General features: G+C 40.5%; 1 protein-coding gene across 1 annotated transcript in view; it reads left to right on the top strand.

The window, feature by feature from the left end:
• FANCC (FA complementation group C) overlaps positions 1-16666 on the top strand; it is a 325195-nt gene that overhangs the window by 89304 nt on the left and 219225 nt on the right. The window lies entirely within an intron of this gene.

The raw sequence follows: 16666 nt of genomic DNA, 5'->3' as shown, positions 1-16666 counted from the left end.
TCAGAGAAACAATATCAAATGAGATAATAAGCATAAAGTGCCTGACACATAGTAGGTGCTTATTAAATGTTAATTTCTTCCACTTGTCCTTATAGATCATAGAGTTTAAGGTATGCAAGTAAATATATATGCATGTTGATATTATATTTGAAGTTTGTTTCTTTATCGTGTAACACTTATTGTATGACTTGGGTGTACTAAAACCTTAATTTAGCACATTAATATTATATATAAAATAATGAAACTAGGCTTAGAAAATATTAGGCAATTACAGAGTCAATCTGAAACAGATGCAAGAGTGGGACGAAATTTACTTATTTTTGACTTAACGGTTGCCAGAATTAATGAAATCACAAATGTGCATACTTTCCTTTTCAATTTGAATTTTAAGTGCTTATTGTTAGCAGTTAATATTAATTTCATGCTAAATGAATCACTATGAAATATGAGGGAAACTATTTTTAAGACGTGCTCACTTAAAAATGTAACTTACTACTTTCTGCAGGCAATAAAAATGTGTTACATTAGTTACAACACATCATAGTTCGTGGGAGGCATGCGCTGAGTAAGAATGCATTTTTTACTGAACTAAATAATTGGACTAAAACTGGCTTAAGGTTCTTTTGAAACTGTGTGTCATTGCTCAATGGAAAAATGACATTTTTATTTTCTGGGAATTCTGTTAGATTGCACAAGGATAGTTTTTTTTCTCCATTCCACAATATTCACGGAATTTTAGTAAGTAGGCGAGAGAGTTTACTCTTCTTGCCTCCTGGTCTGGTTTAGGTCCTCCCACAGCCTCTTTTTCAGAATGAAACTTGCTGCTTTCTTGGGCTTACTCATTTTGACAACTATATATCTATTGATTTATGCTGCAGGAAAAGCAGACTTCAATAAATTAAAGGAAAATTCCCTTCACTCCGCTAAGCTTCTTCACAAGGGCATAGAACATGCTTTTTTTTCCTTTTTTTTTTTTTTTTTTTCATCCCGTTAACCCCAGACCCTACTATAGTGCTTTGGCTGAGTTCTGCTGCCAGCCACAGAGACCTGAAATAACAGTAATTTAACCAAAATAGAAATTTGTTTGTCTTTATTATGTGAAAGAAAAATCTTGGTGAGAGGTGAAGTCAGCTGGACTTCCTGAGTTGAGCGGGAACTTGGAGAACTTTTCTGTCCTACAAGAAGATTGTAAAATGCACCAATCCGCACTCTGTAGCTAGGCTTGTAAAACTCACCAATCAGTGCTCTGTGGCTAGCAAGAGGACTGTGAAATGCACTGTGCTCTGAAATCAGCGCTCTGTAAAACGCACCAATCAGCGCTCTGTAAAACGCACCAATCAGCGCTCTGTAAAACGCACCAATCAGTGCTCTGTAAAACGCACCAATCAGCACACCAATCAGTGCTCTGTAAAATGCACCAATCAGCAGGATCCTAGAAGTGGCCAATTGTGGGGAGGATTGAAAAAAGAGCACTCTCATAGGACAGAAACGGAACATGGGAGGGGACAAAGGAATAAAAACTGGCCACCACCCGCCCCCCCCGCCGCCCCCCCCCCCCCGCCCCCGGCCAGCAGCGGCGACCAGTTGGGGTCCTTTTGCTGTTTCGAATAAACCTGGCTGCTGCTCCCTCTTTGGGTCCCTGCCATCTTCCAGAGCTGTAACATTCAGCGTGAAGGTCTGCCTCTCCATTCTTGAAGTCAGTGAGCCCACGAACCCAACAGCAGGAGGAGACCCAATGGAAGGAACCAACTCTGGAAACATTGGGGTCCCAAAATCACTAAGCTAAAGTGGAAGGTCAAGCTGGGAACTGCTTAGAGCAAACCTGCTTCTCATTCTATATAAAGCCGCCGCTCTGCTCACGGAGGTAAATGCCTATCTGCTTGCCTCCTTTGGCAGGACGATCAGAAACTCCACAGAATGCACGTGGCCAGACATGGTGGCTCACGCTGGTCATCTCAGCACTGTGGGAAGCAGAGTGAGTGATCACTTGTAATCGCGAGTTCAAGACCAGCCCAGCCACAGCCAACGTGGTGAAACCCCACTCCACCAAAAACACAAAAATTAGCTGGGTGTCCTAGTGGGCGCCTGTAATCCCAGTTACTTGGGAAGCTGAGGCAGGAGAGTCACTTGAACCTGGGGGATGAGGTTGCAGTGAGCCGAGATTGCACCACTGCACTCCAGCCTCAGTGACGAAGTGAGATACCATGTCAGAAAATTTAAAAAAAAGCACCCATTTGTCTCATATCTACCTATGACCTGGAAGACCCCTGCCTGCTTCGAGTTGTCCCACGTTTTTCTGGACCAAACCAATATTCATTTCACATAGGTGGATTGATGTCTCATGTCTCCCTAAAATGTATGAAACCACACCGTGCTCTGACCACCTCAGGCACCTGTCATCAGGACCTCCGGAGAGGCTGTGTCATGGGTGCGTGTCCTCAACCCTGGCAAAATAAACTTTCTAAATTAACTGAGGCTTGTCTCAGATATTTGGGGTTCACATTTTGGTAACCACAGAGGGATTCTGAATGGAGATGCCTATGACCTTTGACAAATCTCCCATTGGTGCTTGGGACCAGCATGAGCCAAATTTATGGTTCAAACCAATAGGACAATTTACTGAGGTCTGGGAGCACCCCCCTCCAGAGAATCCCTGGTCTCCCGAAATTTGGTTGTGATGTAAAGTTTATTTTTATTTTGCTATACAACTCTCTCTCTTTTTTTTTTTTTTTTTTTTTTTTTTTAAGAGTTTTACTTGCTTCTAACAAGGAAGGCAAGATTTCCTGCTTCCATGCAGATGGAAGGCAGGTAACTCCTTTATGAAGTTTGAGCGCACTCTCAGGAGGGAAGAAGAATTTGGGTTTTCTTTCCCTGCTTCTAGGACGGTTGAAAGCAGTCTTCAGCCTGAGACCTATCTCCAGGTCGGTATCTGAAGTGGGGTTTTGGCTTGGCTAAAGCTCAGCAACCAGCTGGCCTTAATTTTTCCTGACCATTAGAGTGCTCAGTGATTGTATTGTTGGGTTTGTGGTTGTTGTTTGTTCCGGTTTTTCTCCCATCAGATTTGACCAACTCTACCTGACTGGTCAAATCCTAGTGAGAATTCCAAATTATTGGTAACAAACCCTCTCTAATTTGGCTAAAATTCCTTGCAGCTGCAAAAGAGCGGGGTGGGGGGAGCAAAAATTCATGCTTGTGTTTGCTTCGTGCCTTAAATACAAAAACAAATTTCTTTTGTTTACTTTTCTTCCAACCTGCACTTCCTTCCCCCTTTGCTATCTGCAGTACCAAAAAAACACAAAAAAATCTAGAAAAGGCTTCTAATGACTTGAACCCCTTTAAAGAATTCAGAACAAAGGTGTCACTCAGCCCTTTTGGGCTGTTCTATTTTCTTTGTGGAGTTTCAAGAGTCATGGGCAGATTCTTCTTAGGTCTAGAGCGCTGTTTTCCTCTATTGCATGGCCTGGCCTCTTTCGCTTTGGGGGTACCAGAGATGACCTTGTACTGTGAGAGGATTTGCCCTTGGCGTGTGTAATGGCGGACAAGAGCTACAAAATAGGGGTGGCTGAACACAGTTTACAGGAAGTGGTCTTAGCTGTTGTTTTTTATTTCTCTCCTAGAAAGATGTTTAAGGATCCTAATTCTAGTTAGGAGATGCATTCTAAAGGGTCTTCTCTATTGCTTTTACTCCCAAAATTAATCTTGATTCAGTTTGTCTGTATGCATTTGCGTGAGGAACTGAACTGTTGTTTTCATAGGTAAATGAGATATTGAGTTTTCTTCAGTACCAAAGAGAAAGAGCATTTGCTTCTCCCAGCTGAAAGGTGCCACTAGGTGATGGAGGGGGAGGGGCTCATGGAAGTGTCTGGGGGAGTGACCCCTGTGATGTGCAGTGGCCCTACAGGGAAATCCCCAACAAAAATTAATTTGGATTGACCCCTGTGATGTGCAGTGGCCCTACAGGGAAATCCCCAACAAAAATTAATTTTAAAAAAAGGCCTGCCCAGGAAGCACATATAAGGGCTGATCATTCAGCATTTTGATCCCTCTCAGAGGCCAGGGATGTCTGGAGAGAGAAAACAAGACACGTGAAAGGGTGGAAATAACTCTGTGGTGACACATTGTGGAGTCCTGCCCACAAGCAGCACATATCAATCCACCACGCAAAAACCTAGGCCACAGCTCACAGCTCGGTTCCTCCTTTTAAGAAAAGAAGTGGGAAACCATAATCTAAGAATGAGGAGAAAACAAGGAGAATGACCCCCTTTCGAGCACTTTGTAGATTTATAGCACCCCTACTTGCCATAGTCTATGTAAAATGGAACTAATATGGTCTTTATGCACAATTACACTAAGGAAAAAGAGCCCTAAGGTTGGTCTGCAAGCTGTAGAGTTCCTAAGTTCTTTCTTCATCTATTTTCTCTTCTTTTTTCCTCTATTTTCTTTTCTTTTTTCTCTATTTTCTTTACTTTTTTTTTGAGACAGAGTCTCGCTCTCTCGCCCAGGCTGGAGTGCAGTGGCGTGATCTCAGCTCACTGCAAGCTCTGCCTCCCGGGTTCACACCATTCTCCTGCCACAGCCTCTCGATTAGCGGGGACTACAGGCACCTGCCACCACGCCCAGCTAATTTTTTGTGTTTTTTAGTAGAGACGGGGGTTTCACTGTGTTAGCCAGGATGGTCTCTATCTCCTGACCTCATGATCCACCTGCCTCGGCCTCCCAAAGTGCTGGGATTACAGGCATGAGCAACTGTGCCCGGTTATTTTATTTTCTGCCTGCTTTAAATCTGCTGTTATTTTTCTATTAAGATAAAAACCACTGTTTGAATCCAACAGGTTTTTTGTTTGCAAGCCAGTGAATTTGTATTTATCTCATGGCTAAAAGTTCTGAAGTAAAAGCTATAGGGTGTGTGTGTGTGTGTATATTTAAAAGATATTTATAATTTCATGTTTAATTGGCAATTAAATCAAATTTCCCTCTAGCACACCAGACTTTTTCTCTTTGTACCATATGATGTAAATCTTGCTATTTGATTTTCACCTGAGTTGGTTCCTTTAATATGCAAATTTAAGGCTACTTAGCTGACAACTGGCTAGGGTAGTGAAAACAGGTTATCAAGAATTTGAAGGTTGGGCGCAGTGGCTCACGCCTATAATCCCAGCACTTTCGGAGGCCAAGGTGGGCGGATCACCTGAGGTCAGGAGTTTGAGACCAGCCAGGCTAACATGGCGAAACCCCATTTCTACTAAAAATGCAAAAATTAGCCAGGCATCATGGTGCACACCTGTAATCCCAGCTACTCGAGAGACTGAGGCAGGAGAATCGCTTGATCCTGGGAGGCAGAGGTTGCAGTGGGCTGAGATTGTGCCACTGTACTTCAGCCTGAGTGACACAGCGAGACTCTGTCTAAAAAAAAAAAAAAAAGGAAAAAAAGAAAGAAAAGAAAAAAGAATTTGGAAGTCTAAAATAGGAAAAGAAAAAGCTCTTATGAATCTGAGATGTATTTCTATCGGCATGCCTGACACATCTATGTATTTATGTGTTGTGTACACAGTGTTTCACTACTGAAAATATATAAAGGAACTCCAATTAATTGGCTTAAGAAAGTAAAGGTGGTTGAACCAAATACTTTATCAGGAAAAAAGAAGACTAGTCAAATGCTTTTTCAAGTTTACATAAATTAAGTAAAATCTTTTAATAAATAAACTAGCTTTGAAATTATTGGTGAAGTAATGTTAGAAATGGGAATTGCCAGTATATATTTTTGTTTGCATTTGTTAATCAAGCAATTTCATGCTTATCTCTGCCAAATCCTATAGGGTGTCAAAATTTGGCATAGGGGCTACAAAATTACAGACCCAGCCCCAGCCCAAGACAAAATGATCTTTGCTTATGTAATTTTTTTTTTTTTTTAGACAAAGTCTTTCTCTGTTGCCCAGTTTGGAGTGCAGTGGTGTGATCTCAGCTCACTACAACCTCCACTTTCCAGGCTCAAGTGATTCTCCTGCCTCGGCCTCCCAGGTAGCTGGGATTACAGGCACCAGTCACCACACCCAGCTAATTTTTGTATTTTTAGTAGAGATGGGGTTTCACCATGTTGGCCAGGCTGGTCTTGAACTCCTGACTTCCAGTGATTCGCCTACCTCAGCCTCCAAAAGTGCTGGGATTACAGGCATGAGCCACTGCACCTGGCTGTAAGTTTAATAAATAAGACATAGATATAGGTTTAATGAAAATAGCTACATCTTAAATTTAGTAAGATTACCATAACTTCTAATCTTGTGACTTTAGGCAGTCTAGTCCACAAGCAGTAAGGTTTGTTTTGGGAAAGGACTGTTATCATCTTTGTTTCAAAGCTAAACTGTAAACTAAGTTCCTCCCAAAGTTAGCTCAGCCTATACCCAGGAATAAACATGAACAGCTTGGAGGTTAGAAGCAAGATGGAGTCAGTTAGGTCAGATTTTTTCACTATCTTAGTTATAATTTTGCAATGGCAGTTCCATAACTTTAAATGAAGACTATTGTAGTTTTCATAAATAATCTAGGTAAATGATTAAAATACAATAATTAATCAAATGTAATGGGATAAATACTTGTAGACAAACTCATCATAATTTAGAATCTAAAATTATATTAAATTAAATAATAGATATTTCATTATTTGGGTATTTTCCAATAAAACTATATTATAGGAAAACATTATTTCAAAAAACTGTGTCCTTTTTAAAAAGGTGAACAATTTTTGTCTAATTCAAACCTTATATAAATGGTACATATAAAACAAGGTAAAAGGAGCCAGGAAATAAGACAGAGGTAATGCAGGTTGTAAAAATAAAGAGGGTTTTTTTTTGGTAAGAAGCTTAAAGATAAATAATTTTATATGAGAAAGAATCTTGTATGGCAAATTTAGTCCTAATATAAAATGACTGGTTGTTTAACAAAGAGGGATGTTCAGGACAAACCAGAAAGTCTAAGCATGTCATGAATAGTCTGTGTAAGTCACAATAAGAGGATTTATTTTTAAAAACCCAAAACTTTTATATGATCAAATTGTCTATTAATTAAAAGGAAATTGCAGTGTTCTTTCTAGAGATTGGGCTTGATGTAAAAAAAAAAAACCCACTTATACACTAAACAGTTGGTTAGAACAATGGATTTTTTTTTTTCTCAGAAGGAGTCTCACTGTGTTGCCAGGCTGGAGTGCAGTGGCACGATCTCAGCTCACTGCAACCTCCACCTTCTGGGTTCAAGCGATTCTCCTGCCTCAGCCTCCCAAGTAGCTGGTACTACAGGCACGCACCACCACGCCCGGCTAGTTTTTGTATTTTTAGTAGAGACAGGGTTTCTCCATATTGGCCACAATAGTCTTGATCTCTTGACCTCATGATCTGCCCGCCTTGGCCTCCCAGAGTGCTGGGATTATAGGCATGCACCACCATGCCCGGTCAGAACAATGAAATTTTCTTAAGGGGTTGACTTACTTTTAATAAATTACAAGAAATTTTTTTTTCTTTTTTTTTTTTGAGACAGAGTCTTGCTCGTCGCTCAGGCTGGAGTGCAGTGGCATGATCTTGGCTCACTGCAATCTCCACCTCCCAGATTCAAGTAATTTTCCTGCCTCAGCCTCCCGAGTAGCTGGGATCACAGGCACGTACCACCATGCCCGGCATATTTTTTGTATTTTTGGTAGAGAGGGGTTTCACCATGCTAGCCAGGCTGGTCTCAAACTCCTGATCCCATGATCCACCCGTGTTGGCCTCCCAAAGTGCTGGGATTACAGGTGTGAATCACTGCGCCCAGCCTAGAGATGTTAATTTTTTTTTTAACCTGATTTTCAACTTTTATTGCACCTTGCCATTTTCGGTTTTCTCTCCTTTTTGAAACGTTGAGATATAGTAACACTCTCCAACTCATCTTTCAAGTAATATAAGGTTTTTTTCCTCAAGTTCTGTTTGTTGTGGCCTGATGCTAACAATATTTTCTTAAAGGTGTAAGGGAAATGTTTTCTTCCAACATAATATTCTGTGCAGTGCAGAAGCTCTTCTCTTTTGCCTTTTAGGAACTGGCCTAATAGGTTTTATGGTTTATTGAAACAATTCCTATGCCATTATTATTAAGTTTTTGGTTTCCTTAGAAAAAAAAGAGATTAAAATGTATTTTTTTAAATTAAGGTTATTACATCCTTGTATCTTTCTGTATGGGCTTTTAAAATCCTTTTGACATTGAGTTACAGGGCTTTCAGTACTGGGTCTGAAAGGACACCAAATCCTGCTAAATCTTAAACTCTGACAGCAATTAAAGCCTCATCTTCAGGCCTCATAGAAAATATCTATCAAAACAAACTGCATTCCTGAGACACAGGGTCAGAAATTAAAGCTATTCCACAACTCAAGGATCAGGGACTATCGCAGAAGATGTGGGTGTGTGAGAGGGTAAGGGCCAATTTTGAGAGATAAGATAAGGTCAGTTTTTCTGTAAATTAACCATTAATGTTAAAGGCACTCTGATGCAAGACCATCATATGCACCACTCTGTCAGATTAACAAGGTTTTCTTGGAAGCATTAACCACCTCCTTAATAAAGGTTATGAAGGTTATAAAAGGCTTATGTAGGTTATATCTTATGATCAAGATAAAAATCTTATAGATTGTTCATAAAATTTTGAAAAAAATTTAGTTGGCTTCATGCTGTTTTTATTAGGACTTATTGTTTGAAAAATTAAGTCTCCTCTCTCAAAGAATGAAAGTTTTCACCTTTTTTGGAAATTCTTGAGTTATCACTTTGGTCAAATGAATGACTTATTTTACAGTGATGTGTGATATCAAGTGTTTTAAAACTTTGATATTTGACAAACTTTCTAAAATCAAATGATAAATTATGTCTTTTTCTGATCTAATTAATCCTTTAGGATATTAGGTTCCCTAAAGTCCAAAAATGACATAATTTGGCTTTATTGGTATAAAAATTATACAGGAAACATTGTCAAATGTGAAATGGTGTTTAGTTTTCTTTGGGCTGTATTTGTATAATTATGTTATTGGTATGTGTTCCAAAATTAGGGGAAACGCCTATGATTCTGATATGTCTTACTGTACATTATCAGTAATAATTGTAATTGTTAAGTTATATTAGTATGTGCCACAGAGGTAACAAATTTCCTTGTCAACTGTGTCTTTGTCTATGGCTGCCCTAAAACTTTTTGTCATCCTCAGACAATTGTCTCATTTTGGTCCTCTTTAGAAGGTGGCTTTATAATCAGCTATAAAACTCTAACAGGTGCTCTTGAATATAAGTTTCTGATAACTTTGGAAATTGTGACATCAGAATAGGAGAAAAACTTTTGGGATTCATGGAGAACTGAAATGTTTATGAATATCAAGCAGAACAGAAATTAACTACATGGATTGAACTAATAGAAAACTAAAGTAATCTTTTTGACTTTTTGCTTACAACATTTCTCATCCTTTGTTTTGTTTCTTTAGAGTCAGAGAAACTTTTTTTGAGCTATTAACAGCTTTTAACAATTTAGTACACTTCTGTGAACAAAATTTAGAACATATTTGTTTCTCTCTACCTGATTTCTCCAGAATTTGGAAACCATTTGTGAATATTCTTAACTTATGGCAATATAGTTATTTGCATAAGTGCAATAAGAATATGTCTTCATTTATAACAGAACACAATTGGTGCAACTGGTTATTTTACCTAGGCTTTGACTGGAATGATGTGCTTTCCTTTAAGGAATCAAACTTGACTTATGGAGCCAATAAAAGCCCCTTGGGAAAACAGGCCTCATACCTTGTCTACACAGCCCCTGTACAGGGTTTCTGACCTGTGGTAAGTAAATAATGTAACTTTCTGACAGGCCCAGGAGCCCCAAGTTTATCTTGGAACCTTAGAAGTAGAGAAATTCACCAACTCATAGCTATTTGATGGTACAAATCCATGGCTGGGCTTTAAAAAAGTCTTCTCTGAGATTCCTTCTATGGAACAAAGTTTCATCAAAGGCAATTTAAAAGGCTATGTAAACAAATAATTATTCTTGCTCCACTGTATACAAATTGTCATTTCAAGTGTAATAAAGCAAATCAGTCCTACCATGATTTGGCTGTAGTAAAAATGGGAAACTGGAGAGAGAAAAATTATGTTTCAAAAACTATGGCACACCTGTTGTTACATTTGAGTCTTGCCTAATGCTTTCCAATTTTTATTATTTTCTATAGTTCGGGCCGAATTCTAATTTTCCTTGGCTATAAGTCTTCAAAATCATGTTTTCATTTTTTCCTTCTTTTACCCCCCATTTTTCCTAATTTGGAGTCACTGAAAATTAAGCTGCACTTTTGTAAAGCCCTGCAAACTGAAGCTAGACAACTTAAACTTCAGAAGAAAATAATAGCAACCTATTTACATATATAATCCACTTTCATGCCTGCCTACTGATGTATGTACTTCAGAATCATATGGCCTGTACCCATTTTCCAAGCTTGTTCTTTTGTTTGTTGTTGTTTTCTTCCCTTCCTCCCCCTATTTTCTCTTCATAAAACATAACATTTCACAACCTGGTAAAAATGAACTTTCCTAATAACTCAGGACCTGACCGACCTACCCATCGAGGAATAAACCATGCTAGCCATCAGAGATCAGACAAAAGTTGAGACCAGAGACTCATTTTCTTCTAAAATTATTTCTACTAAATATTTCTAAAAAGAAAAGGGGGGAAATATGGAAGGAAAATAAATCTGGGGGCCCCGAGATCACTAAGGTAAAGGGAAAAGTCAAACTGGGAACTGCTTAGGGTAAACTTGCCTCCCATTCTATTCAAAGTCACCCCTCTGCTCACCAAAATAAATGTATATCTGATTACCTCCTTTGGAGAGGGTCAACAGAAACTCAAAAGAATGCACCCATTTGTCTCTTATCTACCTATGACCTGGAAGCCCCCTCCCCACTTCACGTTGTCCCACCTTTGCTTTGAGTCACCCTGCCTTTCCTGGACCGAAACAATATTTATCTTACATATGTTCACTGCTGTCTCATGTCTTCCTAAAATGTATAAAACCAAACTGTGTTCTGACCACCTTGGGCACATGTCATCAGGACCTCTGAGCCTGTGTTATGGGTGTTCGTCCTCAACCTTGGCAAAATAAACTTTCTTTTTTTTTTTTTTTTGAGACGGAGTCTCGCTTTGTCACCCAGGCTGGAGTGCAATGGCACGATCTCGGCTCACTGCAAGCACTGCCTCCTGGGTTTACGCCATGCTCCTGCCTCAGCCTCCCCAGTAGCTGGGACTACAGGCGCCCGCCGCCACGCCTGGCTAATTTTTTGTATTTTTAGTAGAGGTGAGGTTTCACTGTGTTAGTCACCACGGTCTCGATCTCCTGACCTCATGGTCTGCCCGACTCAGCCTCCCAAAGTGTTGGGATTATAGGCGTGAGCCACTGTGCCCTGCCGGCAAAATAAACTTTCTAAATTAACTGAGACCTGTCGCAGATATTTGAGGTTTGCAATTATAAAATCCAGAGTTAGGCAAGCCAGGTAACTCTCATGATTACTGGGGACCCAGGGTCCTCCTTTTTTTTTTCTTTTTTCTTTTTTTTTTTTTTTGAGACAGAGTTTCACTCTTGTTGCCCAGGCTGGAGTGCAATGGCGCGATCTTGCCTCACTGTAACCTCCATCCCCCAGGTTCAAGTGATTCTCCTGCCTCAGCCTCCCAAGTACCTGGGATTACAGGCGTGTGCCACCATGCCTGGTTAATTTTGTGTTTTTTTTAGTAGAGATGGGGTTTCTCCATGGTAGTCAGGCTGGTCTCAAACTTCTGACCTCAGATAATCCACCCGCCTCAGCCTCCCAAAGTGCTGGGATTACAGGCATGAGCCATGGTGCCCAGCCCTCCTTTTTTTTTTTTTTTTTTTTCTCTGCCATCCTCATTCCATGACTATCATCCTTAAGAGTTGTTTACAGTCCACGATGACTGGAACTTAAGTCCTTCAGCCCTTATTCTAACTAGGAAGCAGGAGCGAGGGGAAGAAGGTTAAATATCTCCTGGCCTCTTGTCTTTCCAACTTTTCTCTCTCACTGGCGAGAGCCGAGTTGCTGGCCACCCCTAGTCAGAATGGAGTCTGGGGAAGGTGGTCCCTTTTATTGGGCACATTGCCATGCTAAATAAAAGCAGTGTTCTGATACTAACAAGGGGAGGAAGTGGTAAAATGAGATGAATAAAAACAATGTAATGAGTTTTTCATGAAATAAAACTTACTCAATTTAGAAGACTGTTCTTTGAGACTTTTTCCCTTCATCTTGTCTTAAAGTTAAAAATACATTTCTTAAAAAATGAAATTATAATTTTGGCAGACTTTTTCTCCTAAGGTCTTTACTTGACCAAATAAAAAGTTGTTAACTCTGTTAACTTCTAATATTATGGTCATTTTACTGGCCCCCTCCACTCCAAATCCAAAATTCTAAACAACTCCTGCTTTCTTTTAACTGTAAAATACTTAGATCTGTGTCTTTCATACAGCCTATAGGCTTTGTGCTTTATGTTTGGTAGTGATTGTGTGCAGAACATGCTACTCCTAAATACGGCATGTTGACGTTTGAAAACATGGCAGAAGCTGGAAGGTCACTCTTACCTTCCCTCCTCTCCTTTCTCCTGATGCAGGTGATAAAACCTTGGAATGATTTTCTGAACTTTCCATGAAGCAGGTCCTAAGACCCTCATGTGAGAAGTGCTGCCTATATCCATAGTACCCATATCCACAGGAAAGGTACTTTCTTATCTCTGAAGACTGAAGGGTTACAGAGAAAAATCTGAACAAATAAGCCTCGCTAAATTCCCCCCCAGTTTATTCCCATCTTTGTTCAACTATATCTCCTCACAACTGTCCACTCTTCATGAAACCCGGCATAGAAACACACAAGTTTAACAGCTGCTCTGGGTGTTCCTTTCCTTAGGAAGGCTCCTATGTCATGGGAAACTTACATGCAACATCTACGCTTTGCTTTTGTTAATCTGTCTTTTATCATGGAGGCCTCAGCCATGAACCTAGGATGGGTACGGAAAAGCTATTTTTTGTTCCCTATAGTAATCTCGCATTAGGTGTCTATTGATTAATTTATCAATTAAATTAGGCTCAGTCAAAGTGCTGATGCCCAGTGACACAATGAAGAGCTGCCACCTCCAGGTTCTTAGTCAGGGCTTACTTTGCAGTGAGGGAGAGAAACTCACTGAAGTCAGCATGGGTAAAAGGGTCATTGTTGCAAGGATGTGGGGGAATCTTGTGGACCACTAAGAACAGAAAAAAATATGTAGTCAGTTTACCTTAAAATTGGGTTTAAAAATAAAAAATAAGGAATGGAAGCTCCCATCTCTCTCACAGGATAAATAATAGCCTTTCAACCTCATTTTGCTTTTCTCTGCCAGCCAATTTTCTTTGCTACTTACATTTTTGTCTTTCCCCCGTAACTCCAGTTGGCATGCGGGCTTTAGCTCCTGTTGTATAGAGGTGTTACAGTCTCTCAGTGTCGCAATTCCAAATTCCCCAGCAATAGTTTGATTGGTTCAGCTAGGGTCAGGCTACCATCCCTGGTTCAATTAGCTGTGGCTAGCAACGGAGGCTCTAGTACAAACATGTCCTCCTAGGTGCGTTCTTTCAGCAGAGCCTAGGGAGTGAGCATGTCAGGGGTAGAAGGGGCAGATTCCCTGCAGCATTTATAATACATTTCCCATTTTCCATGAATTTCCATCCCTGCAGCCATCCCTTCCTTGGCCTATTCCCCTTCGGGGTGGCAGATCAAAGCCCTGCACTATTATCTGCTCCATTTCTTAAAGTGTTTCTGGCACAAAAAAAATTCACATTGTTCTCTTCTCTAATTCAACTGACATTTCCTCAGCGGGAATGTTTTAATGGGAAAGTAATGTGGTGAGAGTGTAAAGCCTCTGGGATCACCTCACCCTGTGCCCTATCTCCAAGTCATCAGCCCGGCCAGGAGCAAGAACACTGTAAGTACGAAGCCACTGTGAATGGAATTGAAGTCAGGTTCCACCCTCCACTAGAAGAGATGGCTCTGTGTATGAGTTCCTGTATCTGTGAAAGTAGAGTATTACCACTGTGGATTACATAAGATCACTGTGAGAATCAAAGGAAATAACCCAGCCTAAGGAGTTAGCCCAGTGCCTGGAACTTCAACATGCATTATTCACAACTGAGGCACAAGAGGCAAATATCAAAGCCATGGACAAGATAGTGTTAAGGGCGTGATGGCACGTGCCTGTAATCCCAGCTACTCGCGAGGTTGAAGCACAAGAATCGCTTGAACCAGGGAGGCGGAGGTTGCAGTGAACTGAGCTGAGATCATGCTACTGCGCTCCAGCCTGGGCCACCGAGTGAGACTCTGTCTCAGAAAAAAAATTTGAAAAAAGAAAGAAAGAAAAGATAATGTTAAATGTTGGGGTGCCAGATAAGGACTGGAAACCAGGTGGGTGGTGTCTGAACTAATTCTGGAAGTAGGAGTCTTGGTACAATGGTTTCCACAACGTGGATTCTAAGACAGTTGATTCTGTTTGTTGAACTTGGAAGGAAGGTTTGATAATGTCAGGAACTTGGCAGCACTCAGCCAATTGTGTTGTTTTCCTCTAGAATGTAAAGATTTAATGTAAACAATGTAATAATTTTCACCTAAATAGGCCATTTTTCATTTTTGCTACATGATTTGTGATTGGGTTCTATACTCTGCAACCAAAACCGTGTTTCAGAATAACACATATGTGGGCCCGGTGACCCACGCCTATAACTCCAACACTTTGGTGCCGCTGAGGCCGTTGGATTGCTTGAGCGCAGAAGGTCGAGGTTGCAGGGAGCTGTGTTTGCACCACTGCACTTCAGCCTGGGTGAGAGTGAGACCCAGTCTCAAACAAACAAATCAAACCCCATACACACACACACACACACACACACCCCGGATCACCCATAATCAATTTTATGATTCAATTAAAAAGAGGGTTTGTATTGAAATATCTGTTTCTCTGGAAACTTTCCAGGCATTTTACAAAGTGAACATCTCATTATTGCTTAAAATATTATTAAGATAGTTCCATGTATACGAATGCCAGGCAAAATGAATCCCTATAAATTTAAGTTTGGATCTTTATGCTATGTATGCTTCCCATTTAGGTCTAAATGAGGCCTAAACATGGTGTCATGTCATATACTGCAAAGTTGGATGAGCCTAGAGATTCTTTATTAACCACTGAACTAAAAAGACAGAAAACTGGGATATGGCAAGACATCAATCATTAACAAACACTAAAAATGATTTTTCAGCAAATATGTAAAAGGATGTGGGTACCAAAATAGTTTCTCTAAAGAAATACATACTTGACTTGCTTTCTTTGCTGGTAAATGCAGAACTTAAACACTAGCTCACTCTTGATTTGTTACCACAGAGGTGACTTTCTCATGGTCAAGGTACCACGATGCGTGCCCCTCAGGCATGTATCTCCCTACCCAGGACTTGCTTTTGATTTATTCACGTCACACTATGCACACATCAAAAACGCATCGACCTCTCCGCTGTAAAACAGAATGAAATCACGTCTTTTGCAGCAACATGGACGGAGCTGGAGGCCATCATCCTAAGTGAACAAACTCAGAAACAGAAACTCAAATACTGCATGTTCTCATAAGTGGGAGCTAAACGATAGGTATACATGCACATAAGAATGGGAGTAACAAGACACTGGGGACTCCAAAAAGGGAAGGAGAGGGTGGGAGGGGGGGTGAGGGCTGAAAAATTTCCTATTGGGTACAATGTTCAACATTTGGGTGACAGGTACACCAGAAGCCCAATCCCCACCATTACACAATATACCTATGTAACAAACAAGCACATGTACCCGCCCCCAAATCTAAAATTAAGAAACAATCAAAAAGCACCGACTTCCTTAACTGGCAGGGAATAGTTTCAAGAATGGATTTAAACACCGAATTCCTTAATGTAGTTGCAGATTCTGCCACTTTTGTCTCAACCTCTGGATCGGTTCCTTTTTTTAACTACCTTTAATTCTTAAAAAGATTGTTGCTACCGCTATGCTATATACTTATTGTATCACTTATAAATGTATAACCTCTGCAAATTAGTCTCTGAATTGAAAGTATTCATTGGTAAAATGGGTATTTCTTCACCATAGGAATAGTTGGAAGTGTTTAAATACTCTAGAGCTATTTTTATTACAAGCAAACAGCTTTGTGGTGGTGTTTTTTGAGATGGAGTCTCGCTTTGTTGGCCAGGCTGGAGTGCAGTAGTGCGATCTTGGCTTACTGCAACCTTCACCTCCTGGGTTCAAGCAATTCTCCTGCCTCAGCCTCTTAAGCAGCTGGGAGTACACACTAATTTTTGTATTATTAGTAGAGACGGTTTTTTGCTATGTTGACCAGGCTGGTCTCAAACTCCTGACCACAGGTGATCCACCTGCCTCGGCCTCCCAAAATGCTGGGATTGGGGGTGTGAGCCACCGCACCCCACCTGTAGTGTGTTTTTGAACGTATATGTGAAGTTACAGTTTTTTTGTTTGAGACGGAGTCTCGCTCTGTCGCCAGGCTGGAGTGAGTGGCGCGATCTCAGCTCACTGCAACCTCCACCTCCTGGGTACACGCCATTCTCCTGCCTCAGC

The sequence above is a fragment of the Chlorocebus sabaeus genome, chromosome 12 (genome assembly GCF_047675955.1).
Source record: "Chlorocebus sabaeus isolate Y175 chromosome 12, mChlSab1.0.hap1, whole genome shotgun sequence".
NCBI classification, from domain to species: domain Eukaryota; kingdom Metazoa; phylum Chordata; class Mammalia; order Primates; family Cercopithecidae; genus Chlorocebus; species Chlorocebus sabaeus.
The sequence above is the reverse complement of the archived record's forward strand: the minus strand, read 5'-3'. Positions and strand labels throughout refer to the sequence as shown.